At 34.1% G+C, this 15,805-nt stretch overlaps 1 protein-coding gene across 1 annotated transcript in view; it reads right to left on the minus strand.

Annotated features, from left to right (window-relative positions):
- Positions 1-15,805, minus strand: part of cac (cacophony) — a 172,323-nt gene that overhangs the window by 111,165 nt on the left and 45,353 nt on the right. The window lies entirely within an intron of this gene.

Raw genomic sequence — 15,805 nt, forward strand, 5'->3', positions numbered from 1 at the left:
TAACTTACAACCTTCGCAACACCGCTAAACTTTCGTCTTATTTTGAAACGTGATCGACGGGAATATCTGCGAACGTTTAGGATTTGAATCGGCATTTTATCGTAATACGATTTAGATTTCAATTTTGTTTCTAATTTCATTTAGATGGTCGTAGCAGTCGAAGCTTAACCGGTCTACAATCGTGTGAGCGTAAATAGTCGAATTGACAAATTGTTTCTTCGCTGTAACTTTTGCTGTAACGCCTGAGTACTTACTGGAAGTGTTTTGAATTACGTTTTTAAACTTCACTCAACCAGTCAGCTAGTAAAATAGGCCTAACGTTTTGTTTTAGAGTTGATCAAATTTGGTTTTTTGACCACTTTTTTTTCTTCTAAATCAATCAAGGAGCAAATTGAGAATTACCTACAACGACGTCCTTACCAAGAAACCATTTTGAGCTGCTGACGTTGATTTTTCGGTAGGTAGATATTTGCGCGGTTTTACGTAAAAACTATTCAGGTAGATTGTATTGATCTCAACAACTCTCAAAAATCGATATCATAACTAAGTAGGTACCTACATCGATTCATTCAAAAAATAAATACATAAACTAGTACTAGAAATCAATCATTTTCAATTCTACCTACATTCCTGAACTGAGCGAAAAATTAAAAAACAAATCCAAACCTGTAAACTTTCAAAAAACCATTATGAACGATGCTTAGTAATACGCAACATGGAGATTATTTCGAATAAGCGAAAGCAAAGCTGATACTTTCATCCAGCACATAGAATATACACACCTGACACACACAGCGCAATTATTGGCCATTTATACTACCATTACATTCATTTTCATCATTCGCTTAATAAGCTTGGAATTTTCAGTGAAAACTCCCAAAGGAAGTAATGCAAATAATGCAAAAATTCGCAGAACTTTAATAGAAAAAGGGATGCAATTTATTTGACTTCTCGACGAATGCATAACTCAAGCTCTAACCGTATTTTCATTATCACAGCCATTTCAAGAAGCAAAACAGCGTGTAATTTATTTGATCTATGAAATGAATACGGCATTTGCAAACATCATTCGAGAAGTTTGAAAGATCATCTAATTGAATTTTTTCGAAAGAACCTTAATCTACTGATGTAGGTAAGTCATTCCAGAACTTCCAGTGAGTTTTTAATTTTTCACACGAATTTCAAATCATTCTGAAAGGGCCAAAAGTGAGCTTCAATGCCTATAACATTAATTAAGTACTCGCTTATTGGAGACCCCCTTGCTTTTTGAATCGTTCTCTTTAAATTCCAAGTGTTTCAGTTCAAAAGTGAATTTTTGACAACGCGCAATTTGAAATTCCTGGAGAAAATTAAAAACTTACGGGAGACCTTGAACGGCTTAAAAGTGGTTCCTTTTTTATGTTTGTGTCTAGGATTGAAATTGGAGTAATCATAGCCCCTACTTATAGGTATGCACTCGATCGATTTCTTTGAAAAAAATTTAAATTTAAAAAAACTTGCAATGAAAACCTTGAAAATTTCCTTTTCCAAAGTCATTGATTTGATCAGGTCTGAACAGATCTAATTCGATCAAAACGCTGATCAGATCCAATTGAATCCAGAGAATGGCCGGATCTGATCGGATGTGAATCTGGTCTGATCAATCAAATTTGATGAGATCTATACAGGTCTAGCCAGATCTAATCAAATTCCCCCCCCCCTCTTATATCTTCTGATCAGATCCAATAATTTTCCGTTGAGAGTACAAGTTCGTTCTTCACCATCCTTGGGCTAGATGGCACTGTGTTTAACTACATAGGTAGTCTTAAAACTAGATTAGCCTTCAAAATTCGTCAGTTTCGCAAGAAATTGTAGGTACTTATATTTACTGTTCGGCCATAATATTACGAAGAATAGAAATTTGTCTCTTCTATCTGAACTTTTTGTTTTCCATGTCGTTTGAGCTCCATATCGATCATTCTTAAATTTTTAGAACTTTTAGCCTCTATTGCGGTCAATTTAGCCCATTGAGCCACCATTGAACACTATTCATGTTTTGATTTTCAAAAGAGAAGTACAAAAGCGTCCTAAAGTGACTTGCCCTTGTATAGACGCCCACAAGGGTAAGAACAAAGTTATTTTAAAATCAACTTTGTTTATAAATTTTCCACTTTAGTGCCTAAAAATAAACTTAGATAGGTAGATAATTTATAAAACATACGAATTTCAGCTTTAACTCGGTTGACTTTTTTTTTTGGTACCTATAACAAGCATTTTAGGTTTAAAAGAAACAATTGTTTTTACCTATGTTCCAATACTTGAAAACTTTTTTTACTGTACCTATCGATAAAGTTGTTTGCACAAACCACTTTCAAAGTCTTCTTTTTACGTCGTTTACGAAATATTATGTTTTTTGTCAAAACATTTTATAGCGATACCTTCGTTTTGACGACAAACGCAATAGAAAACCACCTTTTTTTTACCAAAGAAAATTTAATCGTTATACCTATGTATGTATATAGTATGTGGGTATAGGCGAAGAGAAAAAAATGTCAATTCCGTACTTCCTTTTGCGAACCAACGTTGAATACGAAGCGATTATTTTATTTCAACGTGACAAGTAGACTATGATCTTATGAATTCACTCGATAAACGATTATTTTTGCTTTTTCAGGTCTATGTAAAAGGTTTAAAAATCAACGCGTTCTTCGGTATTCGGATTTATGAGCCAGTCCCAGATGTATTTTAAAGGACACAATTTTTCAGATAGCGTTTCACCCTTTTTTCCAAATTGAATCCAATTTGTTTAAGCAGTTTCTATACGTGTATATGTCGTATACGTCATCGTTGACATATGCTCTTCCATAACAATGCAGTATCCGGGTACCGTTTCATCCCACAATCAGTCAAACTATTGAATTCGTGTCTAACCTATCGTCTGTTTATGCGCTTCGTATAAGGTACCCCTCGATATAACTCGCTATAGAGGTGTGAAACTGTAAAATGTAAATTTCAATCGTATATGTATACATGTATTTTTTCCCCCAAAATCTATGCCACAGTAATAAGATTAGAAGAAAGAAAGTTACACGTTGATTGACGTTTGGCCCTTTCAGCTCAAATATCGAACGTGTAGCTTGGGTAGTATTTTTGTTTTACCTCTGGCAAAGGGTACGAGTACATGTTTTGTACATGTTGTACTATAATTAGAAAACAACGTAAATAAACTTCTTCAAGCTTAATGCGAATTTCGTTATCGCTTTTTAAGTACCGCACTGCGTGACGTTTATCTGCGTTTATTTACATGTAGATATTATACTAGGCGTTGTTGTATAACTCCACCTATAGGTACACGTAGACCCATATACCTACAATCAAGACCTAGCCTAACGCACGCTATAGCTGTTACTATCTGCATTAAAAAATTATAGAAGTACTTTACGGCGCGGCGTTATTTTCACGACAATTATTCATTGGTTCGTAAATTTTATGTATTCGTTATTGTCACTGATGCACTTCCAAATACAATTGTCCCGTCAAATAACCCATTAACAACGAGAGAATATATTCACCACGAGGGTTGAATATGTTGCAAAATCAGCATACGACAAACAGCCAGATTCTAACTTTTGGGGGCCCTTTTCACTTTTCATCTATTCCGATTATACATATACCTATTAGGATAGGTAGCTAGAGCTGAAAACGGTACTCGCTTACAGCGGGTAACCATCGTATCCGTATCGTAAATTCTCGCTACTCACTAGTAGCGGGTAGCTTGTTGAAAAAATGTCGCACCGGTTCACGATATAACGTGTATCGAGTTGAATTCGTTGCCGGTGTACCGGGGTGACATCATCATTGTCATCAATCACTGTCAAACGACAGGTGTCGCAGCGTAACTCCTCCCACTTACGCACCAACAGTGGGGGAGCGGCATTGCGATGTGTCTTATGACTCATGCTGTATGAGTGCCGATAAAACCGGATCGTTCTCGCTATACGCTACTATCTGGTATCGACTCAACTAGTTACCTGCCCTAGCGGGTTCAGCCGGTATTTTACCCCGATACCGGTAAGCGAGTAGCGTAACCGTTTTCACCTCTGAATAGGTACGTATCTACGTCCTACATGTGTAATAGAAATATGTACTTTTACCCTTCAGTATGGCGAATAGGCAATTTATTCGACAAGCAGGAAGAGATTATTTTATTATTGTAGTCTGGATTTACTTTGTCTTCCTTTTTCTGCTTTTTACTTGTAGTAAGGCCCTCACTCTTCATTTAAGGTGCTCAAAAAGGTATTGTACTTGCTCCTTCGAGAAAAGAAAATACTGAAATTCCTATATCATCGAACTTGGAAAATTTCAGTCTCTCTCCAGCTTCCTATATCCTGAAATAAAAAGTGAGCAACTGGGAGATATTGCATGAGCAGCCTTAATTCAAAAAGTAATTGGGCATCAGAAATCAGAGGTCTCATTAATTGGCCAGAATTGACATGCAAAACATTTCTTTCATAATAATGTTTTTTTCCTTTTCTTTTCTTTTTTTTTCAAAATTTGGAGCTGGAGAATTTTAAGAAGTTATAGGTATCCAAAAAAAAAAAAAAAAAAAATCGAACGTCGGTATAATCGAACCTAATGTTTTCAAAAACCTGTATAACAACATGTCACACGTACCTACTTTTAAATTTTTTCTTATTTTTCACGTTTAAAAGCAATAATGGGGAAAGTGGTGTTTAAAATGGGGTACATTGGGTCCAAAAAAGAAGTCAATATTCCCACTTTAAACTCCTTAAAATTAGTAGCAATCAACTTTTATTAGATTTTTGACGAATTCTTGAAAATTCAAAGGCATCACCTTATTTTCCATAAACAGCTTGAAATTTGATCAGCTTGGAGTGAAAAGCAGAAATTCAATTTCCAACATTTTTTTAATCCTCTCTACTAGATCGGAAGTGATTTCGAGACATTCTAAAGACTTCAGCAGATTTTTGGGTTTTTCAGTTTTCATAAAAATTGTCATAAAATGAGATCAAAATGAAATTCAACATTTACATACAATGAACTTGAAATTGACATCTTTGTATGTACTTTGCGTGAATTTAACGACTTTTCAAAATTTGTATCTGTCGGATTAAATCTCTATTTTTCTCTAGTAAATTAGGTAATTTTCACAAAAAAAACTACAGCAGAATCTATCTGTATGTGGACCTTTAAATGTTTCAGCTTTAAAAAAAATCAAGTACCTTGGATTTAAAGTGACAGAAATGATTTCCGAAAATTTGTGCCGAAATTGGTCAAAAGGATCATAAAGAAAGTAGTAGCTGTTGACATTTTGAACCCTTTGTGTACGACAATTTCTTCAAAATTGGACATTTTAATAACCAGCTGAAGACTCTGGAATGTCTAAAAACCACCTCAAATCGATTTTGGAAGTTAAAAAAAAGGGTACGAAATTTTGAAGTTTATATGTAGATACTTCAATGTGACCAAATTCCAAGTTTTTCAGGAAAATACTTGAGCTCCTTTTGGAATTTCAGAAAATTCACCAAAAATCTATAGGTAGTAAATGAAATTCAGTGATTGAAATTTGGCCTGATGATGATTTTTTGGCTACCTTTTTTGATATCTATCAACAAAAAATTTAAAAATTCAGGAAAATTTTTGCCTAAGAACAAGGGGTGGTAGGAAAGGAGGAGAAAGCGTTAATGTTGACTTTTAGGGCGCTTATCAGTGAAAACTGGCTGTGAAAAGAAGCATTAAAAAAATTGCGTTTTCATGTACCTACAAAATGTAAAATTGAAAATGAATCGAACTAGGTATAGGTATAAACTATGATTTTCATACGATTTTTAAATTTTTTTTTCCAAATATGTAATAGTTTAGTACTAAATATTAAGAATTTTCTAATAATTCCTTTTCAATTACACAGTTGACAGGCACACGTACGTGCGATCAAAAAGGGTGGCCTATTTATTAATTCAAATGTCGTCTTCATTTATGAAACACCCTGCATTTCGAAGCATACAAGCGGTAAGCATTTATCCAACAGCATTAATAGGCGAATTTTTACTCAAGCCCAACAATAATACACAGAAACCACTAACGCCACTTATTCAGATTGCTTTGCTCCTTTTCGCATATTAATGCGTTAAACCTGCGATGCATAACGTATCAAAGGTTGGGAAGGTATACTGGTGTGGTGAAGCTTGTCACATCTTCCTTGACATTTACACAAATGAATACTTTCCATAACACTAACCTTATTTCTTATATAGATATGATTTAATAAAATGAGGTTCACGGAAAGTTAGCAGCTATAAGGTAATATATTATAAACGTATTTGTTCAAGGGAAAACTTGAGGTTTTTCTGAAAGGGACGAGGGTGGGTTACAAGTACAACACGACTCTTTATAGTATTACAAGTTTTCCTTATCGTGTGGTCTCAAATGACTTCGCACATGATGGGTAGTTGGGTGCTACAATTCATATTATATTTATCAAATTTCGCGAAGAACGTGAGCACGCTGCTTAGTACACTTTCAATTTTTCCGCAAAACTTTCCAAGAGAAATGCGTATCTTCTCAACATATGCCCAAATGGTCTCAATATGTTTGAAAACGAACCTATTAAAAGCCTTTCTAACAGGCGTACGTGGTTACGACTTATACTCGAATTTATATGAAACCGAAAATTAATATATAGAACCTCGTGCTTGGCGTGAAAAAAAAACGAACGTGAAAAATTACCATCCATTTCTAGCAGGTGTTGGGTACTATAGTATACCATATATTGTGTGTATATATAGGTAGTACAAGTGCATTTACCGTTCAGCTTGTGTATTGTTGTAAATGGCCTAAGCAGCTTCGTCGACATCTTAAATTCTCATTTAGGCGTCGTTTACCTTAGCTCCGTGTATATGGGTACAGTTTTGAATAGCTTATTGGCATCTTATATGAGGAAATAGTAGCTAAGTAGTCGGGTGTTTACGCATCTTTCGATGCAGCATTCAGCAAAACAGTTTTGTTCGCAGATTTTACATGCGCTCTGAATAAATTTATAATTCATACGCATTATACACATATACTTTATGTAGCGAAAATGCATGAATTTTACATGTAAATATGGCGACTCCTTTCTCCATATCTACTGTTTTTTCGCCCGAATGTAAATGTTTCAGTATACGGCGAGCTTTTAACACAAGCCTCAAATATGTGGACCCTTTTACCAAACGGAATATTTTCACTACCTACTTTATACCGCAACCGTATCACCAAATGGAAATGCATTCGGAATCGTTGATTTCCAACAAAGTACTGTTTGCTATGGTGACAATGAAAATAAAGGCGAAAAATGTATTTTAAAATCGTTTACCTCACTCCCTTCCGATATTTCATTTATGATTGGGATGGCGAATTCCATTTAGCGATGTTAAGTACCATTCTTACTTACCTACTTTTCATCTCACCCCAAATGAATGAGTCACATTTTCCACCAGACTTTTACTGGAGGTTGTGCTTGTCCCCTAACTTATGAGATGTGTCAAATCAGTTTTGAAACTTTCGTATTAGCTCGACTTGTGGAAACATTGCAATGTGGAAAAGAGTATCGTAAGAAAGAGAAGAAAATTTTCCAGTAGCATAATATACGTAATTTTACGTTGAAAGAATGTGTAGATCGCATCATTAAAGTAGTGGAATGGTCAGGACTTTCTTAAAGAGAGAGGAAGAAAACAAGATTTTTAGGTGTGAAAAAGTTTAAAATTTGTTGTAGGTGAAATTTTGAAATCCTTCGCCTTTATTATCGATTACCTACCTAATTTATGAGAATGAGGTTTGAGAGCAAAATTTTTTTGAAAAAATTGGTTTCACGGAATAAAGGTAATTTTTCATGCATTATCGAATTTTTATTCGTAAGGTGAAGTGGCATAGAGTGTACTGTAACAATGAGTGACCCTATTTCAAAACTGGTGAATGAGCAAATCATTCTAAGTACATACAAGTATATTTACCTAACCTGAGATTAGAAGGGGCCGAGTAACAACACATAAGTACCCAAATAAACGTGTTCAAAAGTTCATCATTTTCTTCATTTTTTTTTTTTTTTTTTGAAAATTTCATAAACAAGTCCTCTTTAGATCTTCAGTACAAGTAAATAATTTTAAAATGTTGAGAATTGTATCATGAGTATGGAGATCTAGATTTTAGAAGTCGCTGGCTCTTGAAGTCCGCCTTCATTAGAGATTCAATTTCAAAGACACACATAAGTATTTGATTTTTCACTCGATTTCATTGCTATTTCCAAACTGAGCTCGTAGAAACACCACTTCGAAAATTTTTGAAAGGACCACAGATTTTGATATTTCTCCTCAATCTGCCATTCATTATATGAAATGAAAGTTTTTTTGAATTTTTTTTTCAGCCGAAAGTTGTAATTAACACGGTTATAGGAATTATGAGAATGCCTCTATAGTAGGTAGTAATCACAGTTAGATAGTACCTAACAAAAAGTAGAGAAATAGTAAAGGGATATTACGAGATATTGGATTGGAGGAATTTAAGCGAATTAGAATTTTAATAAGTTTCAAAGTTGGCTATCCCTGACATACGCGCTATCCAGGAAGCGAAACGGTCTTATAGTACAGAAAAGTATCACGCTACCCAGTAAAGCTAATTACCAAACCGGAATTCACTTCGTACCACTCCATGGTGCTGGAAAGTTATGTCTGAAAACTGAATTTACAAACAAAAAATAGAAATAAAAAAATGCTTACTAGGTCGTAACTATGTTATATGTATTGTATGATGTGATTATTTCTATAGTGGTAGTGGTATGCGTTTAGATTTAGACTTTTCATTAAAGTAAGTCGTCAGTACATTATATGGATCGTCTTCGAATGCCTATAAATAGAAGTACATATAAGTTGTAATTTTTCAACATTTCTATACCTAATGATAGTATTTTTTTTTTTTCAATTGATGAAAAACTGCGTTCAATTCTATAGATACCTACCTTTGAAATGCATCAACTTGTACAAAATAGACTATATAGGTATGTATTATCACATCCGGTGCATATTTTGATTTCACATACTCGTGTACATGTATGTACGTATGGTACAGAGTGGATTTCTCTCATTCTAATTCCTCTGAGATACACACCTACATAATAAAACTTGAATATGTTATACCTCCTTAAGAACTTTTGATTATCTAACAATGGATTTTAGTTCCATATTCCTATTTTTTTCCTTCAAAATATCTACGAGTATACCTACTCTTCCTCGCATTTGTTTGAATCGTGATTTTGTGATTTCTTGTATTTTAAACCCAGATCGTCGCCATTCTCAGCATTATTTTGCTGTTTCAAGTATAATTTTAAATGCCCATGGAGGATTAAATATTGAATAGGTATAGGTAGATCTGTAGGTTGAAACTATTTGTTGCATTATTGTTCAAGAATAAAATCATGATTCCATTCATCTTGAGTGATCTTAAACTTATAAATTTAATCTTCACAGTACTTGAGTACGTACATACATAATATCTTTATAGTCATTTTAATAAATAAAAAATTAAAGAGTTTCTAATGAAGTAATGAACATACTTGAATCGGTGGGTGCAGAAAGGGGTTAAGTACATTTTCGCATTTTTCAGGAATAACAAAAAACTGATTTATTTGAAAATCAAAAATTTTTGGTAAACGTGCTTAAGGTCATTGAAAGAGGACCCCAAGACACAATTTTTAGCATTGTTTAGAAAAAAAAATATTCACGTGCGCCGGCGCTGTTGCTGCCTAAACAAATGGGACTTAGACCCTTTCTGCACCCAATCGACAAAATTTCTTTTGAAATTGCTCGGGCACGAATGGGGCATGATTCTACATCTAAGTACATCATTTAGACTGCGATCTCGTTTAAATTGACCAAAAACCCCTTGAGTTCTAAGACTTTTTGCCGAAGTTGTTAATTTTTTCATAATTTTTCAGTTCAGAGATTAACTTAAATTTCAAAAAATGGTCTTCTCAAAAATGTTAGTTATTTTTCAAGGAATTTAAAAATTTTTACAAAAAAGTCATAAATGCGGATCCACTCTTTTTCTGCGCCCAAATACCACTTTCCCGGCAGTTTTTCTGAAATCTGACATCACCAGTCGATCTGCCGTACTTTGAAACCCCTATATCCGTGAAAAAAAAAATTTCCAAAAATGTGACTTGTTCCCTTTCTGCACCCACCGATTCACTTCTACCAATGTTTTATATTTAAACAAACACCCTCCAATTCCTGAAAATTTTTAATTTGAATTTAATCTTTTGCTTTATTCCTGGTGAAGTTTATGCATTAATTTAATATGCTTCATAACACTGCCTTAAATCAAATACAAAACAGAAGAAATACAATACAAAAAAAAATTGTGTGTTTTTTTTTAGGAAATGCGAAGGTAAAACTGTATCTACGCGTACATTACATTCACTTCTGAATTCTTATACTGCAGCATCATAACTGGTTAAAAATGAAAACAATTCCAAAGCGAATCACCGAGACTTTAATAAATAATTGAAAATATTACGGTAATTTTTCCTCGTAATTTTTCATAATGAATTCAGACTGACGAATTAACACCTTGAAAAATCATCTACGCTAACGAAATGTTTAATGCTCGAGCAGTTTATATTCACCGTGATATATTGCGAGTAGAATTTAATTACGCCATTGCCTTTTTCGTTGTTCTTTTGTCATCCTTTTCACACCCCTCAGATTAAACTTTTCACCCACGCAAAAAATAATATCCAAATGTAACGTTTTCTCATAGTTTAGCCAAGTTTTTCCAATTTTACATCTTTTGTGTCAAATTTCTAAAGAAAAACTTTCTTTTATTTAGAAATGAATCAAAAGAGTATTATACATAGAGTACACATTTAAATATCTTTTTATGCGAAACTTTTTCATATAAACTTATATTGTGAAATGTGGCGTTGAATTTTTCTCGAAATAAAACATAAGCTGAGGATAGATTACGTCTGGATGAAATATTCACACTTTACTATACGTACATTCGCCTTCCACCTTCGGTTTTTTCTTACTCGCAAAAATTTCATGCACACAATAGATACGAATTCGTATTTGTAGCAGCAGGCGAAAAATGGATGCTCGGTTGTAATTCTTCATTTCCTCAAGAATGCAAAAAAAAAACGTCTTTTATTTCTTTCAGATTTTCAAAAATCCGTTTTGTACATATGCTTGTCATATCTTGACAGTTGACACTTTCAGATTAAAGAATAATTCTTAGATTTGAGGTCAGTTGATCGAAAAAATATGCCAAAAGAAGCACCATCTATACCTATACATCTGTTTGTAACGGAAAGAAGACTACGTTTTTCAAAAAAAAAAAAGTTTTCATCATTCGAAAGAGGAGCAATTTATAGGATTTTTTTCGTAACAATTTTTTATGCCCGAAAGTTTTCTGACACAGATTTTAAATTCGTGAAACGTGAAATCTCGATCATTGCTCACAATTTTCTTTGATCTGCAACCAAGCGTGTCACCATTTTACCTAGTCGATAATATTCTGGAAGCTACGTGAAGTTCACTCTCCCCCTCCCCAAAAAAATTGCTAAATAAGAAATACGTCTATATTTAGGTACCTACCTGAAACGAATCGTTTAAGATGAAAAATTTTGAGACAAAGTTTTAATAGATACTCACTTGAACCTACGTCGATTTTTTTCCAAATTTGCCTCGTTGAGTTTTGAGCAACAGAATTTTCATACAAGCTTATTTATTTCATGCTACACTTGAGGATAAGTGTGAGATTCCTTCCAAAGGACACCAGGTTTTGTGCAGTAGGTTCAAAGTAAGATATGTGTCCTGCAGTATCAAATCTAATTTTTGATTTCTTGAGATGTTTTTTTTTCAGTTTTGAAAAATGTGTAGGTATATTTTTAAAAGCTGAATTCTAAAAAAATCATAACAGAATGTTTTTGTTTTGTAAAATCTTGAAAAAATGGTCTTCCTATAACATGATGAATGTTTCAATTTTTATAGGTGTATTGATATCATTCAAATTTTATTGGGGTACATGTACGTATCAATCGACTGAAATTCAACTGGAAAAATTCAGTCAACATTGCAAAGATGCAAATACATATTCAACATTTGCATGTAACTCTTAGTAGGTCTAGAGGTACCTACATTTTGACGATACGATTGTAATTTCGAAAACGCGACGTTCCATTATTCACGTGACTGATTTTGAATGACAAGTCTATGCTTATAGCAAACTTGAGATTCCTACTGTTGTTTTATTCGATAGATATTTGATTTCGTAGCAAGTAGTTGTATTTCCCAGCTGTGGGACTTGCGGCCATTTACAGTTCCACTTGTGTACTGTTTTCGACGTTTAACATTCTAATTAGTTGTTGGCGTTTGGGAAAAAGTTTTACGAATGTCGTTCTGTATAACGAATGTATTGCTAAAAAAATATCGCACAAAAATTAATCGTTCTATGACTTTTATACGAAAAGTTTTTTTTTCTACCCAACCCGATGGGATTTTTGTACGTGTTTTGAATGATACATTGTCGTCACTTGTTTCCCTCGAGGTGATGGAGTTTCCGCTTCAACTGTGCAAAATAATGTGAACGAAGATAATCTATAATGCGTCGGGAGATTTTGTGTATCGTTGTGTTTTCACTATTTTTATAAAGAATAAATTTTCACCGAATTGCCACTTTTATACAAAATAATTCCTCTTAAATTGCCTCCAGGTAGTTGGCGTGTGTTATGAAACGCGAGTGTATATCGTATTCGACATCGCGATGAATTGTTGTAATTTCCGTGTTAGGTTTATGGTGTAATTCTCGATCCCCTTCGATCACGTTTGATTAAAATGAAATTGGAATTCGATTGAGTGATCGACCTGTGATGCACCTACAGCAACAGATGAATTTAAAATTGTTCTTTATTCTGAAGTGGATGCCTTCTGACTCTGAATAGCCAGCACTTCTGGACCAATTTTAAACTTTCAGCGAAATTGAATTTCCTGCAGCACATTGTACTTCTTCTGAAAAAGATGTTACAATCAACGTTGACAACTAGAAATTTAATTTCACTTTTTCTGGTCAAATCTGATGCACTGGAGCCTCCAGCGTGATTTTCAATTTCTCCAGAAGGCAAAGGAAATCAGTTGTGGCTTATCCTCAACATGTTTTTATTCACATCTGAGTTCTTTTCCAGGCGGACACCTCGAGTGCATTTTTTTGACCAAATGTAAGGAAAAAACTCGAAAAATCAAAACTTTTCTGTTCACAGAGAATTTTTTTAATTTACACGACTGACTTCATCTCGTTTGAAACTCACCCCCAAAATCCAAATTTCGCAATTTCGAGTTGTCCAGAATTTTAAAAAGACTCGGACTGCTAAAAATCGAGTTGTGGCTGATTCTGGATCTATTTAACGAGCTTATTCACTGACATTTAGCACAATTTCCAAGCGGGTGTCTGAAACACATTTGGACTAGAATATTTTCAGTGATGACTGGAGAATGCCGGTTAAAAAATACCATGAATAAGCTCGAACTCAATTTTCAGCTGCCCGTGCTTTCTGGAGAAATGTGAAAATTCTAGATAAATCAAAAATTGTGCTGACATGGAGCTTCTGCATGACCGGAAATGATAATATTCGGTTCGAAAGAGTCGATATCAATTTCAGGACCAATTTCCATCAGTTTTACAAAATAAATAATTTTTTCTACTTATTTAATATTGTGGAAAAAAATTTGCATCTGAACCAGCTAAAAGAATCACTGAAAATGTAACTAAATGTGATCAAAAAAGTCACAATAAAAACGATGTATGTATTTGAGCTCGCAGATATCTACTGAATTTCATTTTAGCAGCTCTTAGGTATATGGAAATTTTTCCAAAATTGAAAAATTCCGAGTGAAAGCTTCAGTTTTTTCAAAACCTCCACTCATTAATTCGGAAGCTTCGGAATAGCGTAAAACCAAATATCAGCTTTCTATACCTTGATTTTATTGGATGAATTTTTCACATAATTGGGCCGGCCGACTTTGATTTTTAGAAAATTGCCAAAAATTCTAATGGAACTACAGCTTCTAACGATAAAATTTGGACTGCTGGCATATTTTTGGATGCGTTGTCCAGTACAAACATTTTTCTGGCTCTTTCAATTAGATTTGATTTTCTTCGTCTGATACACGCGTAAAAAAAATTTTCAACAGATGGGGAGTTGGAAGTGGAACAGGCATATTTAGAGGTACTTCCTTGAAAAAATGTAGATGTGAAATTCGTTACAAGTACCTATATCTTGCATGAAATTCCTCGTTGGTGATATTGCCTGTGGAGTTGAATTCCTAATTTCCCTAATAAGGGGAATTACTTTTGATGTCAGAAATTAAAACAACTTGGGAGGTTCAGAAGAGAACATCGGGAAAAAATTTACCAGTATGAACATATGAAGAATCTCTCAATCTCGTATATATACTCGCAAATATACCTCTATCTTCAAAGCGAATAGCTTGTATGCTTATATGTACATAACAGGTGGAAAGGGGTTGCTGTGAAATAATAAACCACCCTGTACTAGATGGTAGCTAGGTAGGTACCTCTACCTGCAGTATTCGATCGAAAAAAACTCGCACACGAGAAGGTATTCTACACATATGTACCACATATGTAGTTAACATCAAACAACATCACGCGGTATCGGAACGTTGGTTAAACATTGTAATCGTATAGAGTAAATTATTTATCCAAAATTTCCCAGGAGACCGCTATATACTCCTGAAGATAATTTAATATCAATAGGTAGGAATCCCGCTAGACCGTAATTAAGCCGCTGCATAGATATAAGCCGCAAGAGTAATGGAAATACGTGACGAAAATTAGGCTCTATAATTACTTATACATGAAACGTTGTCGTTTTGAGGCTTTTTCCCTGCCCGCTCGTAAAGGTACACCCATCGTTTTGGAAAACTTTACTATACCTACAACGTACCTACATTTACACAGATAATAATAAACGCGTTTGCGGCCCAAATTGGAATCTACGCGTGTTATTTGTAAATTGACTGATTTCATCGCTAGCGTACATAAACTTGATAACCATTGTCGGTATAGGGCAAAGATACGACTACATCGTAGAGGTACTTGTTGCTGCTGCTGTTTCTACGTAGAGGTACCTAATTTGCCAACAACTAATCGTCAAACTGGCGCGGTGGTTTCGCATTGTCTCGGTTCGTTCGTCATTTATTAAACTCAGCCTTACGTTTTGATTACTCTACAGAACTATAGGTTTTTGCACAGATACGCAGACGTACCTAACTGGCGAAATGGTAAATTATTTTTCCCACTGATATCGTACACAATGAAAAGAAAAGAAAAAAAATTTCAAAATCCCCTTCAAAACCATAACCTTTTCACTTTTACTTTCGTGTTTTCAATTCACGCTAATTATTCATCGTCGAACATTCAAACAATAGATACGCTCTGCCTACAAAACATTGTACAACTTCTCGTACATTTAACCGAGAACGCACATTTCGGCTCGAAAACACGAATCACTGCTTCAATTTTTTCCTCATTCTTCGTCCGAAGTGAAATAAAAGAACGAATTAATCAATACCGCGGATGGTAAAGTAAAAACGAAAAATTAATTTAAAATTTTCAATCTGTGTAGTCTCTTTAAATTGGAAAATAACAAAAAATAAAAATAAAAAATACACAGCCTTTTGTAAAGTTTAAAATCAAAATTAATCAACCTAAAACTGTACGTTTTATTTCAAAATAACACGAATAAAAAATTACTTAT

The sequence above is a fragment of the Planococcus citri genome, chromosome 3, assembly GCF_950023065.1.
Source record: "Planococcus citri chromosome 3, ihPlaCitr1.1, whole genome shotgun sequence".
NCBI classification, from domain to species: Eukaryota; Metazoa; Arthropoda; class Insecta; order Hemiptera; family Pseudococcidae; genus Planococcus; species Planococcus citri.